Raw genomic sequence first — 9,313 nt, 5'->3', positions numbered from 1 at the left:
TGCAGGAGAGATGGAATTCCAGTCCTCATCCACCTGGAATTGGACGAGTTGGCATTCATCCAAATGTGCCAGAAATTTGTGTGAGAAGGATTATTTTTAAAAACACTTTTTAGAAGGGCGTCTGGGTGGTTCAGTAGGTTGAGCACCCGACTCTTGGTTTCAGCTCCAGTCATGATCTCAGGATCATGAGATTGAGCCCCTCATCAGGCTCTGCATTCAACATGGAGTCTGCTTGAGATTCACTCTCTCCCCCTCAGCTCCTCTTCTCTCTCTCTCTCTCTCCGCCCCCCCGCCCCTCAAATAAATATATAAATAAAATCTAGGGGCACCTGGGTGGCTCAGTCAATTAAATATCTGCCTCCGGCTCAAGTAATGATCCCGGAGTCCCAGGATCGAGCCCTACATCGGGCTCCCTGCTTAGCCAAGAGCCTGTTTCTCCCCTTGCCCCTCACCCCACTCATGCTCTCTCTCTCTCTCTCAAATAAATAAATAAAAACTTTAAAAATAAATAAATAAATCTTAAATAAAAACACTTCTTGGAAATGCAGAGTCTAAGATATGAACTAATCAGGCAGCAAAACAAATACAGGTATCTCTCCTCCTGTGTCCTTTTAACCAATGTACTATGTGGCCTTTACACTAGGGTTGGTTAGAATTTTTCTGTATTGGACTGATAATTGCTTCTCCCCCCATTAACAAGTTAGAAACAAATGAGGCCCGAGAAACAGAACTCCTAGGGAGTCCAGCAGACTCCTGTAGTCTTACCAGAGCGAAGAGGGGATGTGTCCCACCCTAATGGGATCTGGAGAGCAAGGTGAGGGCACAAAGGCAACTCTTTAATTCCATCAGAGAAAGGGCTTTGCAAATACCAACAAAGCTTGCTGCTGTTTTCTATTGCTATGTAACAAACCATCCCAAACAGTGGTCTCTACAATAACCAGCATATATTACTATCTCTCGTGGATGCATGGGCTCCACTGGGCAGTCCTGCTCTGCTCAAGGTCTTCGCTGGGGAGCAGTCAGAGATCATCTTGGAGGCTTGTGCACTCGCATGACTGGTGCCTGGGCTGGGAAGAATCAAGCAGCTGGGGGTTAGCAGCTAGTATTCTCAGATAGCTCTCTCTGCCTCTAGATGGTCTCTCCCCATGACCCCTCCAGTGTGGTGGCTTCAGTGTAGGTCATTCTTACGCGGCTGCTCTGGGCTGGAAACACACAGGAGAGGAAGAGAGACAGAGAGCCAGGTGGACACTGTGTCGCCCGTCTGATCTAGCCTTGAAAATTACGCAGTGATACTTTTACTATATTCCATGGGCCAGAAGCCAGTCACTACACTGGCCCACATTCAGGGGGAATTAGATCTACCGTTTGATGGAAGGAGTGTCAAAGAATTGCATGTATTAAACTCACCATGGTGGTTTTCAACCCTACTTACACATGAGAATCCCCTGGGGAGTATTCGATGCCCACACCACACTCCAACCAAAGCAGACTCTCTCCGAGTGGAGCCCGGGCACCCATCCCTCAGGAACACGAAACCAAGTTTAAGAGCCACGGCTTCAGACAGACAAAATTTTAAAATGTACCTAAAACTTACCCCTCCTAATGCTCACTTATCAACCTCAGCAAAACCAATGCTGGCTTTTGCAACAAATATATTTTTTACTGAGAGATAATTGATATATAACATTACATCAGTTTCAGATGTACAACATAATGACTCGATACTTGTGTATACATATATTTTGAGGAAATACATATGTGTGTATTAAGCTATGTGAATGCACGTATCTATAAATATTTCTACATGTAAATATCTACATCAAGCTAACCATGGATTTATACTGATGCCCCCAGCTCTAACTCATTACCACATGAATAGTTCTACGCTGTTCTCTTACTAACCTGTTGGACTACCTCCTTTACCAACAGTGAGAAGCCTGGCTCCCAGCATCTGTTATCCATTTAATTGTTCGATTCCAGTGTGTGGGCACACATGTGTGTGCAACTGTGTATGTGTGTGTGAGCACACCCAGAGTGGCCTCAGAATTGTGATATTTGTATATATTAAGAAATGATCACCACAATGCCTGGTTAGCATCCATTACCACACATAGTTACAGAATTTTTTTTGTGATGAGAATGTTTAAGATCTAATCTCTTAGCAACTTTTAATATTTAATACAGCATTTTTTTTAAGATTTTATTTATTTATTTATTTATTTATTTATTTGTCTGAGAGAGAGAAAGAGCACAAGTAGGGGGAGCAGTAGGCAGAGGGAGAGGGTGAATCAGGCTCCCCGCTGAGCAGGGAGCCCGATGCGGGACTCGATCCCAGGACCCTGAGATCATGACCTGAGCCGAAGGCAGGCACTTCACCGACTAAGCCACCCAGGCGTCCCTATGGCATTATTAACTATAGTCACCATGCTGTACACTGCATCTCCATGACTTATTTATTTTATAACTGGAGGTTTATACCTTTTGGCTCCCTTTACCCATTTTGCCAACCCCTTAGCCCCCTATAATAAATACTTTTAAATGTCTTCTTTATGTTTTCAATTAAGATTCATGGGTAATATAATTTGCCTATACAATTTGCCTATTTGCCTAAATAATTATGATAATATATAATAAAATATAAATGCAATATATAATAAAATAATAACTCACCTATTTCCCAAAATATCAATATATTAATCTAACTACCATCAAAGGTAAAATACAGAAAGGTAATCTATAATATAGTAATAGGAATGTCGTTAAGCAGTTGCTCAGGCACCACAATATCACGTATAATGTAGTCAGACCGTTGCCCTACGTGCAGAATCCCCAGGAATGTGACCACTACAATTGCACACTAGCATGGATGTGTCGTGCTAGGGACTCAAGTGCAGTGAGCAGCTTTAATGTCATTGGTTGATTTTTCCAAACATAAAGCAACCCCTATTAGTCTCCTCACGTTGCCGTAATAAAACACCACAGACTAAGGGGCTTAAACAACAGAATTTTATTTTTTCACAGCTCTGGAGGAAGTGGAAGACCAAGATCAAAGGGTGGACAAGTTTGGTCTCTTCCGAGGCCCCTCTCCCTAGCTTGCAGATGGATGGCCATCTTCCCCCGGTGCCTTTCCCCTATGTGTCTGAGTCCTAATCTCTTCTTCTCATAAGGACACCATATTGGGCCCACTTTAATAACCCCATTTTAACTTAATTACCTCTTTACAGGCCCTGTGTCTACATAGTCACATTCTGAGGTACTGGGGGCTGGGGCTTCAACATATGAATGGGGGTGGGGACAGGACCCAATTCGGTCCATAATAGTAACCAGCTCTTGGGAAGGTTCCAAACAAAGCAAAGTAGTAATCCTCCATCAATTTTCAAAGTAATTGTGTTCCCACAAAATGTATTATATATTATTGAAACTGTGCCCCCACCAACAAAATCAGCATTAAGTTTATATGTAAAATATAGATTCTAGGCTCAGTTCATTAAAAACAAGTTTTACACCTACATGGATGTCCCATTGGGCATTTGACGACTGTGAAGGCTGAGAGACAATTCACGTGTGTGGGACTCAGGCTTTGACACCACCAGCTTCCCCCTGCTAAATGCCACTTACCCTACTTCAATTATTGTGATGCTCGGAATGCCCCCTAGGGGCCAGAACTGGTTTGACTGAGGATGTTTGATTTAAAGGAAGCCAAGAATAAATCACAATTAAATATTTCTCTTGTTAGTGAAAAACCCTACCCCCTATTTTATTTGCTTAGCAAGTTTTGTTATTAACATTTCTAAAATTGGGGGCAAACTATTATTGTGTTTGATACTTGAGCTTAACTGCAGGACCGTATGACTTTACCCAATGGAAATTACCCAAGTCAAAGGGAATCCCAAACAAAAACTGTTTTGGTTTTAGTCTATTCCAAATTGGCCACACCAGTGATGCTGTCAGTTGGCCCAATAAATAGCTCAAAGTTGACAGCATGCAATAAGAGAGTAGAAGTTTTTCCCCTTGTTACATTCTTGGGGAAAAAAAAGAAAAAGAAAAACTAAATTTGCCATTGAGCAAATTTTCTAAAAATGTTTCAGAGTTCGAATGTTCACTTTGAATTTGAGGTGGTATGTGTACACACAATTTAAAAAGAATAGAGAACATTATAAAGAAAAAGCATTGTTGTTTAACGAGTAGCGATATTGTGCCCCAAATCCCAGAGTCAGCAGGTACGGAAGTCACATATCCGCTACAGGTCGGTCTGACTCCAGAGCCATGTTCTCCACCCCGACTCCATACAACAAGGATGGGATATTTGGGAGAAGGACAAACACAACAGGGCCGCACACTGTGGAATGTGCAGCATTTCTCCAACAAAGCAAGAGGGCTTTGCTGTCAGGTGGAGCAGTGGGATGCTCTCTTAACTCACTTCATGACCCATCACCTTTAGATTCTTATTTATCTTTGGACAAGACCTAAATGTCACTCAGACAATCAATGTCTAAGTCTAGAGGAAAAAAAAAAAAAACATTCTAAAACATATGTGCTTCAAGTACTTGGGCTGAACCTGAACTTAAAAATGTTTTAACGTTGATGGGGCCCCTGGGTGGCTCAGTTGTTAAGCGTCTGTCTTCGGCTCAGGTCATGATCCCAGTGTCCTGGGATCGAGCCCCGCATCAAGCCCCGCATCGAGCTCCCTGCTTGGCGGGAAGCCTGCTACTCCCTCTGCTTGTGTTCCCTCTCCCGCTGTCTCTCTCTCTCTCAAATAAATAAATAAAATCTTTAAAAAAAAAGTTTTAATGTTGAAATGCATTATTGCCTTAATGGTTAGATTTTATTTATTTATTTATTTGAGAGAGAGAGAATGAGGGGGGGAGGGGCAAAGGGGAAGGAGAAGCAGACTCCCTGCTGAGCAGGGAGGCTACGCAGGGCTCGATCCCAGGACCCTGGGATCATGACGACAGATGCTTAACTGACTGAGCAACCCAGGCTCTCCTTTAATGGTTAGATTTTAAATGGCCTGAAAATTAAAACATTATTATTCCATGTTTGGCTATTCCCTTTCCCAGCACAGGTAAGGGTTGCTCTGTTGGGTACTTTGAGATATGCCAAGGTAATTATACTTTTGCATAGCTGGAGATAAAACTGTCCCACATGACTAGGTAATGTCCATCAAGACCCGGTCTGTCCCTGTTCTCAGCATTCAGGAGTTTCTTCCACAGAGAGAAGACAGAAGGGAGCCAAAGTCTTAATGTTGTTGTCGCTTTTTAACTGATTTTCCTTTGATTACAGCTATTGATTCTTTTATAGCATGAGAGAAATCGTTTGTGTTCAAGTCTACATGTTGAAAAATAACAGACACCTTCTAAAATATTAGCCAGAATAGTTTTAGTAGTTTCCTTGGCCAATGTGAATCATAGTACAAGTGATGACAATAATAGTTTGATACACACCTGTTGAATTAACGAATGGATGGTATGATGGTTTAGAGCATGTAAACACACTGGAAAAGTCAAAAACACCTGGAATGGTCAATATGGTGACAGACATAACAAGAGTCCCATCTGAATGTCACCTTCTATGGGACAGAAATGGGATTTTACTTTAGCCAAGGCATTCAAAACCATGTGTTTTGGATAATCTTCTTAGACACGATCATTGTTTGTATTTTAAGTCATTGAATGATTCTCAAGGACTTCATTCTGGCAAGAAAGAGATATTGTTCATAATTCATTAGATGCATGTTACAGTATTTTGTATTCTGTAATTTTAGCCTGAAATCCCAAGAGTCCCCACCACAAACTCTTTCCCTGCGGTACTGAAAAGTTTGTAACAGTGTAGGATTAAAGAACAGACTCTTCCAATGGCATGTGACCACTGCTGTGGGAGATCCCATAGCTTTTCCTTGTGACTTATACCCATAGGAGCGCCATGTACACATGTTACTAGGTATGGGTTATAAATCTATAGAAGTTCAGAAAAGATAGTAATCAATTAACATTGGATTTAACTAATCCTCCTTTTTTTTCTTCCATTTCATCTCCTCTGAACACAATCAGGGATGCCTTCCATGATTGATGAGATCATGTGTGCATGGTTGATTCATCTAGGTCAACATCATGAGAAAAATACCCAAAAGGTATACAGTTAAAATCTAATCATTGTAGTCATAATGTATTCAGACAATTATGCTAATTTGACAACAGTCAAATGGAATTTGAACAGTGCAACTAATCTTCCTTTCAGGTCATTCCTGTTATATACCACCCTACTGCCCATCTGGCAATTGATTTCAGGGAATTATTGAACATTATTTTATAGCCTGCCTGGAGACCACCAAGGGAATGACAAAAATGGAAATATAATGATTCATTTGTGGGCCTAACATTCATAGATTCCTAAGACTTTTAAAAATTATTTTTCCTCTCAGCACACATTTACTCAGCTGCTATGTTCCCTGCATGGGACAATGTATCAGACATCAAAAAATGAATAAGGCATGCCCCTCAAGAAACACATCACTGAACCAGAGGAGAGACAGTATACAATGACCTATAACATAACGCTGACTGTTCATTATGGTAGCCCCAGCCAAATGTCGCTGTGAGCACTTGCAATGTACTTAAACTGAGGTGTGCTCTAAGTGTATGATACACACCAGATCTCAAAGAGCTTGTTATATCTTCTTTATAAGTTTTGCATTGTTGCATGTTGAAACGATATTTTTAGATGTATTATGTTAAGGAAAATACGTAATTAAAATTAACTTTGCAATTTTTTTCACCTTTTTTAATATGGCTACTGGGAAATTTTAATTATATATCTGGCTCAGGTTATATTTCTATTGGACTGCACTGAAATGATGTATGTTCTACAGAAAGAAAATTGTGCACAGAGGAAAAAGCAATAGATTCTGCTGGGCAGAGATTTTGAAATTTAATGTTGGCCTTTAAGGGATTACTTTAAAAGAAGTTTGAGGAGAAAACCAAAATGAAAGAAGTATGGGCAATGTCACAGAGGCCTTGAAATACTTGGCGAGTCTGTGGAATGGCTGGTAGACCAGTGTGGGAGAGAAGGAAAGACGGTAGCAATAGACAAAGCTGGGAAACATATGGAGGCCCACATAGGTAGGGTCTTGTCTGTCCTAACAAAGAGTCCAGCTTGATCCAATGAACTAAGGAGCATCACCAAAGGTCTTTAAGCGGGTGATTGACATGATCAGGTCTTGCTTGTTCTGGGAGCAGAGAAACCAGGAAAAGAGAGACTGTTAGAAAATCAGGCCAAGAATAATGAGAGCTTGAATAAGAGCAATGATGGGAAGAGTAGCCATGAATGAGACATGTCAGCTCATTCTCAAAGCACCAAACAATATGGTGCTTACCTTGAAGTCAGAAGGACGGATTTTACCCTCCAAGCTTATGCTTATTTTCTATCTGCTATATGCACTTATTCTCATTGTCAACCAATGAGAGAGGATAAAATTGCTGAGAATCATATTTTTTTAAATATTTTATTTATTTATTTATTTGACAGAGAAAGGGTGGGGGGAGAGCACAAGCGGGGGGGCGGGAGAGGGAGAAGCAGGCTCCCCGCTGAGCAGGGAGCCCCATGCGGGACTCAATCCCAGGACCATGGGATCATGACCTGAGCCAAAGGTAGGCTCATGACTGAGCCACCCAGGTGCCCCTGCTGAGAATCATACTACTGATTTTCAAACAGATTCTCTTGAATTCATAGCATCTCTAGGTTCCTTAGGGCTTCCTTCTCATTCATCCTGAGTCCACAGAGGACGGTAACAGCAACTTCATGCTCAGTCATTCCATGTGGGGCGCTTCCTCTTGAGACAGGCCCTTCCTTTATCTCATGCCGTGCCATTGTTGCTAAAGACCAGTCTTCGCGGCCAGGCTTGGACTTGACTTGCTCTCCTTCCACTTTCCTTTTGCACAAAGGCCACTGAAATCTGTCCTCTCATTCCTCTCTTGTTTACATAATAGCTACTTCAGTCTTCTGTCATGTTTTCATTTTCCCTTGGGGAGAACAATGCTACTCTCCCCAGGATTCATGAGAAAAAATGAAGAGTATAGTTCAATTAGCACTCGTCAGAGGCAAACATTGGAGTGTTCCAAGTAAGTAGCAAGACATGAAGCTAGCAGAAAAGTTAGTGGAGGCTGAGAAGGGGAGATGGAGTGCAACAGCACAGCAACAGTTCAGCCTCGTAAAGAGAGCTTGAAAGAGAAAGTGAAATATTTCATCTTCTTGGGAAAGAAATTAGTAGATGAGAGGAGATTAAAACCCACAAACGCACACACACACAAACATACACGACCGCCACTGGCTATCGCTGTAAAAGTAAGAATCTTCATTTTTTTAGTCAATATGTGTCTTCGATCTCAAGAGTCTACTGGATCATTGATATCATTTTCAAATCTTCACAGCAGCTTTCTGAATGGAACCTGGTAGACAGTCATGTGTAACAAAACGTGAAACTGACTCATAAAGTGAAACATTCGATTTCCAGACATTTCAGTGTATGACTCAAATAGCCAGACCACATGATCTGCTAGTAAGAAAGTGTAGGGGATTCCATTCTCTAAAGTAAACACTCGAAAGTATTCTGTACTTAGCTACTGACCAGCCAGGATATCCTAAAATACTGGTGGGGGCTGGGAAGCTGGAAAATGTCTAAATCAATCAGGGTTTCTTAGTTGCAAGCAACAGAAACTGACTCTGGCTACATTGAGTTAAAAAAAGAAAAATATTGAAAATCTATGGAATAATTCACAAAAGTGAAGGAAAAGCAGAGCGATCAAATTTCAGAAATCAGGGAAGCTCTGAAGAACTAGATAGCAGGAACCAAGGGACAATCTGTTTAGGGAGCTAACATCAGGGTTCATCAGGTCACCCTACAATCCTCTGCGTTACTCCATGGGATATCCACATTCTAGGGAGAGAGCTTTTTATCAGTGTAGCTTGAATCACCCATACACTTCTGGTCTAGGGAAGACAAGGTTCCTTGATTGGCAGTCCCTCCAAGCCTGAGAGCAACAGAGAAAGTATAGTTGAGTCCTCTGAAAGTAAGAAGAAGGGGTGCTGGGCAGGCTAAAGTAGCAGGTGTCCTCTACAGGACCCATATGTATGCTATCCACTATTCTCACCCACCCATCCACACAGTCCACCTTCAACCCACTTTCCCCAAGAAGCCTTTTCTGAATTTACAACCCCTATCGACCTCTTTCTCTTCTGAACATTTACAATACAACTAGTCATTCACACGGTCATTCATTCAACAAGTATTTTCAAGCCTACACTATGTGCCACATAT

The sequence above is a fragment of the Halichoerus grypus genome, chromosome 4 (assembly GCF_964656455.1).
Source record: "Halichoerus grypus chromosome 4, mHalGry1.hap1.1, whole genome shotgun sequence".
Taxonomy (NCBI): Eukaryota; Metazoa; Chordata; class Mammalia; order Carnivora; family Phocidae; genus Halichoerus; species Halichoerus grypus.
The sequence above is the reverse complement of the archived record's forward strand: the minus strand, read 5'-3'. Positions refer to the sequence as shown.